The 10639-nt window shown below is 43.5% G+C and overlaps 1 pseudogene; it reads right to left on the bottom strand.

Moving 5' to 3' along the window:
• Nucleotides 1-4564: 4564 nt before the first annotated feature.
• Nucleotides 4565-10517, bottom strand: LOC139028719 (dihydroxyacetone phosphate acyltransferase-like; annotated as a pseudogene).
• Between the last annotated feature and the right edge of the window lie 122 nt (nucleotides 10518-10639).

Genomic DNA, 10639 nt, shown 5'->3' with positions numbered 1-10639 from the left:
CTAACCAATGCCATGTTTAGTTACAGAGTTACACCCAACCAATGGCATGGTAAGTTACAGAGTTACACCCACCAATGCATGTAAGTTACAGAGTTACACCCAACCAATGGCACGTTAAGTTCAGAGTTACACCCAACCAATGGCACTTAAGTTACAAGAGTTACAGCAACAATGGCATGTTTAGTTAGAGTTACACCCAACAATGGCATGTTTAGTTAAGAGTTACACCCAACCATGATGGTAAGTTACAGAGTTACACCCAACCAATGGCATGTTTAGTTACAGAGTTACACCAACCAATGGATGGTAGAAGTTACAAGTACACCCAACCAATGCATGTTTAGTTACAGAGTTAGACCCAACCAATGGATGTTTAGTACAGCGTTACATCCAACCAATGGCATGTTAAGTTACAGGTTACACCCAACCAATGGCATGTTAAGTTAACCTTCAGACCATTCCATGACATCAGTCACATGTACTGCATCTTCACTACAATGACATGTCAAGTTACAGAGTTACACCCAACCAATGGCTGTTTAGTTAAAAGTTACACCTATAACCAATGGCATGTTTAGTGTAGGTAACACCCAACCTGGCTGTTAAGTTACAGAGTTAACCGCAACCAATGGCATGGTAAGTTACAGAGTTACATCCAACAAATGGATGTTTAGTAGAGTTAACCCAACCAATGACATGTTAAGTTACACTTCAGAACATTCATGACATCACATCACATGTACTGCATTTTCACTACAAATGACATTTTCAAGTTACACGAGTTACATCCAACCATTGGCATTTTTAGTTACAGAGCTTACCGCAACCAATGGCATGTTTAGTTACAGCGTTACACCCAACCAATGGCATGTTAAGTTACAGAGTTACACCCAACCATTGGAATGTTTAGTTACAGAGTTACACTCAACCAATGGCATGTACAGGAGGGGACTAAGCACGCACCCCTGAGAGTCCCCCGTTTTGAGGGTCAGCATGGCAYATGTGTTGTTGCCTACTGTGTTGTTGCCTACTATTGAATGCTGAGCTGTAGTCAATGAACAGCATTCTCACGTAGGTGTTCATTTTGCACAGGTGGGAAAGGGTAGTGTGGAGTGCAACAGAGATTGCATCATCTGTGGATCTGTTGAGGCGGTATGTGAATAGGAGTGGTCCAGGATTTCTGGGTTGACGGTGTTGATGTGATCCATGACCAGACTTTGAAAGTATTTCATGGCTACAGGTGTGAGTGCTATGGGACGATATGCATTTAGGCAGGTTACCTTGGTGTTCTTGAGCACAGGGACTATGGTGGTCTGCTTGAAACATATAGGTATTAAAGACTGGGTCAGGGAGAGGTTGAAAATGTCAGTGAAGACACTTGCCAGCTGGTCAGCGCATACTCTGAGTACGTGTCCTGATAATCCATTTAGCCCTGCAGCCTTGTGAATGTTAACCTGTTTTACCCACATAAGCTACAGCGTGATCACACAGTCGTCCGGAACAGCTGGTGCTGTGTTACTTGCCTTGAAGCGAACATAGGTCCTGTGTGGCTCAGTTGGTAGAGCATGGCGCTTGCAACGCCAGGGTTGTGGGTTCATTCCCCACGGGGGGACCAGGATGAATATGTATGAACTTTCCAATTTGTAAGTCGCTCTGGATAAGAGCGTCTGCTAAATGACTTAAATGTAAATAGAAGGAATTTAGCACGTTTGGTTGGCTCGCGTCACTGGGCAGTTTGGATATTCCTTTCTAATCAGTGATAGTTTGCAAGCCCTGTCACGTCCGACGAGCATCAGAGCCGGTGTAGTAGGATTTGATCTTAGTCCTGTATTGACGCTTTGCCTGTTAGATGGTTAGTCAGAGGGTTTAGCAGGATTTCTTATTGTCACGACTTCCGCCGAAGTCGGTCCCTCTCCTTGTTCGGGCGGTGTTCGGCGGTCGACGTCACCAACCTTCTAGCCATCACTGATCCATTTTTCATTTTCCACTGGTTTTGTCTTGTCTTCCTTCACACCCGGTTCCAATCTCATCAATTACATGTTGTGTATTTAACCCCTCATGTCCTTGTCGGAAATTGTTTGATTCTATGTATTGTGCAAGTCATGTGTTCGGTGTGCGACGGGTTTTYTACCCAAGTTTATTATTTTTTGTATATATTGGTTTTGGAGTTTTATGAGCACTTATTAAACGACTCCGTTTAAACCAAGTTCGTTCTCCTGCGCCTGATGTCCCTGTCACCAACACGCACCCTTTACACTTATAAGCTTTGTATGAGTCTCTGTGTAAAGGTGAACTAGAGATTTTCTTCCTGTAGTTGCACACTTGTAGAAATTAGATCAAATGGATTTCAGTTTTCCTGTATTAAAATCCCCAGTAGCATTTTCTTGTTTGCTTATGGACCTGTACAGCTCGTTGAGTGCAGTCTAAGTGCAAGCATCGGTTTGTGGTGGTAAATAGACAGCTACCAAACATATCGATGAAAACTCTCTTGGTAAATAGTGTGGTCTACAGTTTATCATGAGATACTCTATCTCAGGTGAGCAAAACCTAGAGACGTCCTTAATATTAGAGATTGAGCACCAGCTGCTGTTGACAAAGAGACACATCCCACCTCCCCTGATCTTACCGGAGGTTGTTATTCTGTCTTGCCGATGCACGGAAAAGCCCAGCTAACTATATATTATCCATGTTCTTGTTCAGCCACAATTCAGTGAAACATAGGATATTACAGTTTTTAATGTCCCGTTTATAGGATAGTCTGAAATGGAGCTCATCCAGTATATTCACCAGTGATTGCACGTTTGCCAATAGAACGGAGTTTAAAGGCGGGTTATCCACTCATCAGGTATCCCGCTCGCCGCCCTCTTTTAACGAATGACGTGGACTTGGGCCTGGTCCAGGAAGAGCAGTATGTCCTTCGCTTCCGACTCATTGAAGGAGAAATCCTTGTCCAGATCGAAGTGAGTACTCGCTGTTCTAATGTCCAGAAGTATTTTTCAGTCATAGGAAACGATGGCAGAAACATTATGTACAGGAAAAGATCAAATCAATGCAAAAAAACACTAAATAGCACAATTAGTCTGGAGCCCGTAAAACGGCGGCAAACCCCTTCAGCGCCATCCAGTGTTCATATTGTTTAACATACAGTATGTCAATGTTCTAAAAAGAGTGCCCCAAAGGACACTGTTAAGGTCCTAAGTTATTTGCAAGACAACTACTGGTATTATTTAGTCACGGTACACATGTTTCACTCAAAACCCTGCATTTCATCTTCTCTCTCTCAGTCTGTCTGTCAGTTTGTCTGTCTCTCTCCCTCTCTCTTCCTCTTTCAGAGCTCAGGGGACACAGAGAGCTTAGTGACCTGGCAAGCAGCCAGTTGAGAGCCAACTGAGCTTCAGTCTCAAGCCTGAAGAGGACACTGGGTAAAAACAACTCTGTTTATACTGTTTACACTGTGCAGGCCTTGGTCAAATGCATTAAGGGAATGTACCACCACTTACAGGCAAGACTGCCATGACGCTCCAACTTAACAGAAACTGTGCCAACACTTCTAATGCATTTCAGCTATGTAGTATGATTTTATACATTTAGTAGGTACCCTCATCCCATCATTGACCCTCCTCTCCACCACTCCACCATCTAAACCTCTCTCTGTCCCCCATCCTAACCTCTACCTCTCCCTTACTCCACGTTCATCCCTCTCTTTCTCCTATCCCCCACCCCACTCTCTACCTCGCTCCTCAGGTTTTCTGTGAAAAAATACTACACAGAATGCTCACATCTGAGAGTTGGCAGTGGCAGTGTCATCTACAGCCACTAGACGGCAGTTTTCATTGTGTCATATAAACCAAGAGCAAGAGTGTAGWCATGAAGCCAAGGTAAGGGTTATAGCTATGGCTAAGGTAAGGGTTCAGCTAGGGTGTAGACATGAAGCTAGGATTAGGGTTAGGGCTAACCCAGGATGTGGACATAAAGCTAAGGTCAGGGTTAGGGCTAACCCAGGATGTGGACATAAAGCTAAGCGTCAGGGTTAGGCTAACCCAGGATGTGGACATAAAGCTAAGGTCAGGGTTAGGGCTAACCAGGATGTGGACATAAAGCTAAGGTCAGGTTAAGGGCTAACCCAGGATGTGGACATAAAGCTAAGGTCAGGGTTAGGGCTACCCAGGAGTGGACATAAAGCTAAGGTCAGGTTAGGGCTGACCAGGATGTGGACATAAAGCTAAGGTCAGGGTAGGGCTACCCAGGATGTGGACATAAAGCTAAGGTCAGGGTTAGGGCTGACCCAGGATGTGGACATAAAGCTAAGGTCAGGGTTAGGGCTGACCCAGGATGTGGACATAAAGCTAAGGTAAGGGTTAGGGCTAAGGTTAATGAATAGTAAGTTAAAATGTTGTTGACAATGAACATCTACTGAACATCTTCAAACTATTAATTTAGGACTATCCAAATAAAGTGATAACGTTCACGTTTGTTGTAAACTAGAGTTGTCGTCCAGCTGACTGAACCCAGACCACTCTCAAAACTTTTCAGAGAGTGAATTGAAGGTACCTGCTTGGATGAGTTATACAGCGAAGCTGCGGACAGCAGGGATGTACTGCTTCTCTGTAAAACCCTCACTGGCCTCCTCACAGAGGTACTGACATACCACCTACAGAGGACACACACACAGGAATTCAACACCACAGTCAACTCACACACAGCCACTGACAAACACAGAGTGGCACTATCCAGAGGAATGTGTAAGTGCAGTGCTGCTTTGTAGACACCCAGTAGTAACACTATAATATGACAATGCTCTGGTTATAGAGCTCCCTCTACTGGAGACTGAGCATGAAACAAGTTCATATTTCACAATATAGGCAAGACAGTTTGCCACTGTGAAATGCATTTGAAGCTTTTCGTACCTCTATCAATGTCCACAATACTGCTCAATCATCAGGTCACTACAAGTCTCTTGAGCGCTTTGAGTGAAATGTAAGAAAGATGTTATAAAGCTATTAGAAAGCTATCAGGAAGTATCATGCTCAGATAGAAACATTACATTATTGCTAGACAGAGGGCCAGTGTACCTGGTAGTGTTAAAGGAATGGTTCCAGCAAGCCATTGAAGAAGGAAAGTAGGGGCTGACCTCTGTCTGTCATCACTATGTCCTGCTGCAGCATCTGAACAGCACCAGTCTTCACCAGCAGGTAACACGGCACCTCAAAGTCCTGCAGGGATATTCCCATAGGCTGTTGACAACATGTAAACTATACTTGAAAAGATAATTACATATGCGCAATGAACACTTGTCTTCTCTCAAATACATCGTTACAGTTGTTGATTAGCTAGCTAGCAAATTAGACATGACATCAGTCAACACACCTCAAAACAAGACATGCGTCAATAATACCCAAGATAGAATGAGCTGAAACGAGACACCTATGATTCCCCACATGGCAGCTTCTTGTCATTGTTGCTAGCTATCTGACTGTTCAGAATCATAACGCACGCCTTCCAGTCACCATATATTACACAAAAATCATCACTCTGCATCTAAGTATTTCCTGGACAGTGTCCACAGGACAGAGGATGAAAGAGACAGTTTGAAAAACACACATTCAAAACCTCAGCCAAGCACCCTATTGGGACGACATAAAAGCAGCTATATTGAGTGGAAACAAACTGGGACTATACATTTATTTCAACCCTAATCAAATATTTCTAGTAAGTTTCTTCGGGTCCATGAAAAGCGCTATATAAAACCTGTGTATTATTACAAATGAGAGCAACAGCCAGGCACTCACCCTTCTTGAAGGAGGCTGCAGTGTGCATGGCCACAGCCAGCATGGTGGGCCGGAGGAACACGTGGGAGACCTGGTTCCTGTAGGAGGCACAGGAGAGCACGCTGATGGCCCGGTTAAAGAGAGCCTCTTCTGGGGTCACCGGGCCCTGGGGCTCCCCCACCACCAGACTATCCAGGCCCCCTGAGACACACAGCAAGCTCCTATGAAGAGCCAGGCTGGACGACACCACCTTAGTTGTGGGAGCATGGTCTGGAGGAGAGAGAGAAAAGACAAAGACAACGAGAGACAGATAGACAACAGAAAAGGGAGTCAGACAATGTAACAAGGTGACATGAGGCCCAGCAGTGAGCTCCGTCTGGACAGGCACGCCAAGGGTGTCTAACTGAGACGATCCTACAGACACAACATCTTGTCACAACACCAGTGACTCATTAAGGATGGCAGGTGACATCCCCAAAGCAATGACAAGGGACTCATCTGAGGCCTTGAAGGGCCATGAGAGCACCATCTGGCTCTGGTTAGCAAGCCGAGAGGTTCACACTGAGCTAATTATATATTTTGACATCAAAGGGAACTGGATATCAAACATCATATTGCATCAGGAGCAATGGGTGTAATAAATCATATGAGTCCAATCAAAGTCAGTGAGTGAACTGAGATTCTGAACATTCAGATGGCTCATGAAACACTTTTGTCCGAGAAAGACTTCAGCAAGGAAATTAAGATTCATTCCCTGGCTAAATTCCAATACGACCATATTGCAATCAATTCCCTGATTACATATCTTGGGTTTTTGCGGGGCAGTTTTTTTTTAAAGATAATTACATTGCCTTTGATTACATTCTAAAGCAATGTGTATGACATTCACTTGCTGCCTGGAGTGGCACCAGATGTGCTGCATTTATATTTAGGCTAAGTTGTGCTGAGGCTACATCAATAACAAAACACTAAGCAACAGCAACAAGGAGCTTACTGTATCATTTGAGGTCAACTGGAGAGTTAAAGCCAGAAGCACAATAAACGTGGAGTTAAGAGTGCCTTTGGCTGGGTTTGGATCCTACCAGACCAGTCCAGGAAGGCACCATAGGACAGGGCCAGGTTCTGCAGGAGGAGAGAGGCCAGTCCAGACGCACTATCCTGTAGGCCGTGTCGTTCACAAACTACTGGGTCTCCTCCAAGGGCTTCATAGGGATGTGTCTGTAACAGGATAGGACTCAGTTAGGAGGACCAGTGGTTACTGAGGAACATGACAAACCAACTCAAATTAAACAGGGTCTCAATTCAACAACAAAAAATGACAAAAACTGAGAGAAAAATACACTTAAGTGATAGTGGAGAGAGTTATCAGTTATCGAAAGTTATGAGTGTAAGGTTTGTCCGACATAGCCCGTGATATGGGTCCGCTAATACAGGACTATTAAAGGCCCAGTGCACTACTTTTGTGAAATATATTTTTTTTTACAAAATATAGTCACAGTCAAAAGTTTGGACACACTTACTCATATACAGGTTTTTATTTATTTTTACTATTTTCCACATTGTAGAATAATAGTGAAGACATTACAACTATGAGATAACACATATGGAATCATGTAGTAACCAAAAAAGTGTAAAACAAATCAAAATATATTATATATTTGTGATACTTCAAAGTAGCCACCATTTGCCTTGATGAGGGCTTTGCACACTCTTGGCATTATCTCAATCAGATTCATGAGGTAGTCACCTGGAATGCATTTAAATTAACAGGTGTGCCTTGTTAAAAGTTCATTCGTGGAATTTCTTTCCTTCTTAATGTGTTTGAGCCAATCAGTTGTGTTGTGACAAGGTAGTGGTGGTATACAGAAGATAGCCCTATTTGGTAAAAGACTAAGTCCATATTATGGCAAAAACAGCTCAAATACGCAAAGAGAAACAACAGTCCATCATTACTGTGAGACATGAAGGTCAGTCAATACAGAACACTTCAAGAACTTTCAACGTTTCTTCAAGTACAGTCGCAAAAACCATCAAGCGCTATGATGAAACTGGCTCTCATATGGACCACCACCACAGGAAAGGAAGACCCAGAGTTACCTCTGCTGCAGAGGATAGGTTCATTAGAGTTAACTGCACCTTAGATTGCAGCCCAAATAAATGCTTCACAGAGTTCAAAGAACAGACACATCTCAACATCAACTGTTCAGAGGAGACTGCGTGAGTCAGGTCTTCATAGTTAAATTGCTGCATAGAAACCACTACTAAAGGACACCAATCAGAAGAAAAGACTTGCTTGGGCCAAGAAACATGAGCAATGGACATTAGAGCGGTGGACATCTGTCCTTCGGTCTGATGAGTCCAAATTTGAGATACTTGGTTCCAACCGCCATGTCTTTGTGAGATGCAGAGTAGGTGAGAGGAAGATCTCCGCATGTGTGGTTCCCACCGTGAAGCATGGAGGAGGAGGTGTGATGTTGTGGGGGTGACACTGTCAGTGATTTATTTAGAATTCAAGGCACACTTAACCAGCATGGCTACCACAGCATTCTGCAGCGATACGCCATCCCATCTGGTTTGCGCTTAGTAGGACTATAATTTGTTTTGTCAACAGGACAATGACCCAACACACCTCCAGGCTGTGTAAGGGCTATTTGACCAAGAAGGAGAGTGATGGAGTGCTGCATCATATGACCTGGCCTCCACAGTCACCTGACCTCAACCCAATTGAGATGGTTTGAGATGAGTTGGACCGCGGAGTAAATGAAAAGCAGCCACCAAGTGCTCAGCATATGTCGGAACTCCTTCAAGACTGTTGGAAAAGCATTCCAGGTGAAGCTGGTTGAGAGAATGCCAACAGTGTGCAAAGCTGTCATCAAAGCAAAGGATGGCTACTTTGAAGAATCAAAAATAAATTTTATTTGTGTAACACTTTTTTGGTTACATAGTTTTGATGTCTTCACTATTATTCTACACAATGTGGAAAATAGTACAAAATTAAGAACAACCCTTGAATGAGTAGGTGTGTCCAAACTTTTGACTGGTACTGTATATATTTCCTTTTCTATTCGGATTTTTCAGGGGGTGCTGTAGCACCCTCAGCACCCATACTTCCCGCGGCTATGATGACAGGCAGGACAAGGTCATAGGTGTACAGAATGTAGGACATCAACAGGAAGTCCATGTAACTACAGTGACTGGGGAGCAGCACCACAGGATGCTCCTGGATGGCCTGTTTGAGCTGAAGAAATGAAGAATGTGTGGATATGAATTAACTTTATTAACAGGGAAAATAGTTAATATCCCACATGCCCCATAATCCTTAATGTACTACTTTGCATTACATTCATAACAGACCTCAGACTCAGAATAGTTGCATTAATACATGTTAATACAGACATGTTGCAAGAGCGTTTTGAAGTCCTTGCTAAGGGTGAAGGCAAAGAAGTGGACGGTGCTGATCTGGAGCCGGTAGGCCATCTCCTCCAGAATGACACAGGACTCTTCCTGGATGATGTCAGGGGCTTCGCCAGACTCTTGTGACACCTGGGCATGATCATCAACCACAATTTTAGTCTACATGTGTAGATGACAAAATGTGTTGATCAAAGTGTGCAGGAATGTAACTTTGTATTGCTTTGCATGCAGGGTCATACTTGACCTTATCACTAAGGGTTAATTCCATCCCTTCAGTGTTTAAACCAGTTTGACCACCAATGACTAATGTCTTGACAACTTTCTCTGAAACTGCCTTTGGGGTTAGGCAATGCATGTATTATAAGGTCAAGTATGAGGTCAAGTATGCCTACCAACTATGCCTACCAACTATTAATAATACATGCATTGCCTAACCCCAAAGGCAGTTTCAGAGAAAGTTGTCAAGACATTAGTCATTGGTGGTCAAACTGGTTTAAACACTGAAGGGATGGAATGAACCCTTGAGTGATAAGGTCAAGTATGACCCTGCATGCAAAGCAATACAAAGTTACATTCCTGCACACTTTGATCAACACATTTTGTCATCTACACATGTCGACTAAAATTGTGGATCAGAGGGGTCGAGATGTCACTGTGGTGTGAGGCTCAATAGAAACACTGAGATTTTAACACTTCACAACCTATAACAACCATGACAACCTTTGCACATGCGGCCGATGGTATTAATTACCTACCTGATTAATCACATAGCGTAGTTTATCAGAATAGACGATATTCTTGAGCATGTTTGCATTGCAGGGAGTGAGTCCCTTGTAAAGAACCGGTGAATATTTCAAGTCGTTGGAGTTCCTCCTCTCTTCCAAAATGTCTTCATAGTCATCTCTCTTTTTTAGCGTCGGTTCCCTTTGCTATAACGTTAAAAACACAATGGCAGCTAAATATGTTCTCAAGTCCGATCCAAGAGTTGAACGAGCACAAGATGGCGCGCGCGAGCAAGATGAAACATTGCGCGAGCAAACGCAATCGAGAGAAGAAAATGGGCACGCGAGCAGACGGGTCCAGCGAGTGCACGGGTCAGTCAAGAGCGCACATTAAACTTAAGAGCTTCATTGTCACAGATCAAAAATAAAACGTTCTCAATTGATCAAATTGCTCTCTCAAGTCTTGGCACCTTTGGGTTTGGATTTCAGGCTGATGGAGGTTTAGTTTACCGTGGATGGGTGTCTAGAAACCTTCGATTGGTCACTTTCACTGGAATGATGGATGAACTTAAAAAATGCCTACCATTGGCCAGTCCAGTGTTCGCCAGTCCATTGGCCAGTCCAGTCTGTTTGCTATGCACTGCAGAAGTTTCTGTTTAGCTAAGTGTTGCCATGTTCGTAGTTTTTCAGTCAAATTGGGCTACTTTGAAAAAGATGTCCCAGGTGAACAGGTAT

This window comes from Salvelinus sp. IW2-2015, linkage group LG14 (assembly GCF_002910315.2).
Source record: "Salvelinus sp. IW2-2015 linkage group LG14, ASM291031v2, whole genome shotgun sequence".
In the NCBI taxonomy this organism is placed as follows: domain Eukaryota; kingdom Metazoa; phylum Chordata; class Actinopteri; order Salmoniformes; family Salmonidae; genus Salvelinus; species Salvelinus sp. IW2-2015.
Note: the sequence above shows the minus strand (reverse complement) of the source record. Positions and strands in the feature narration are given on the sequence as shown.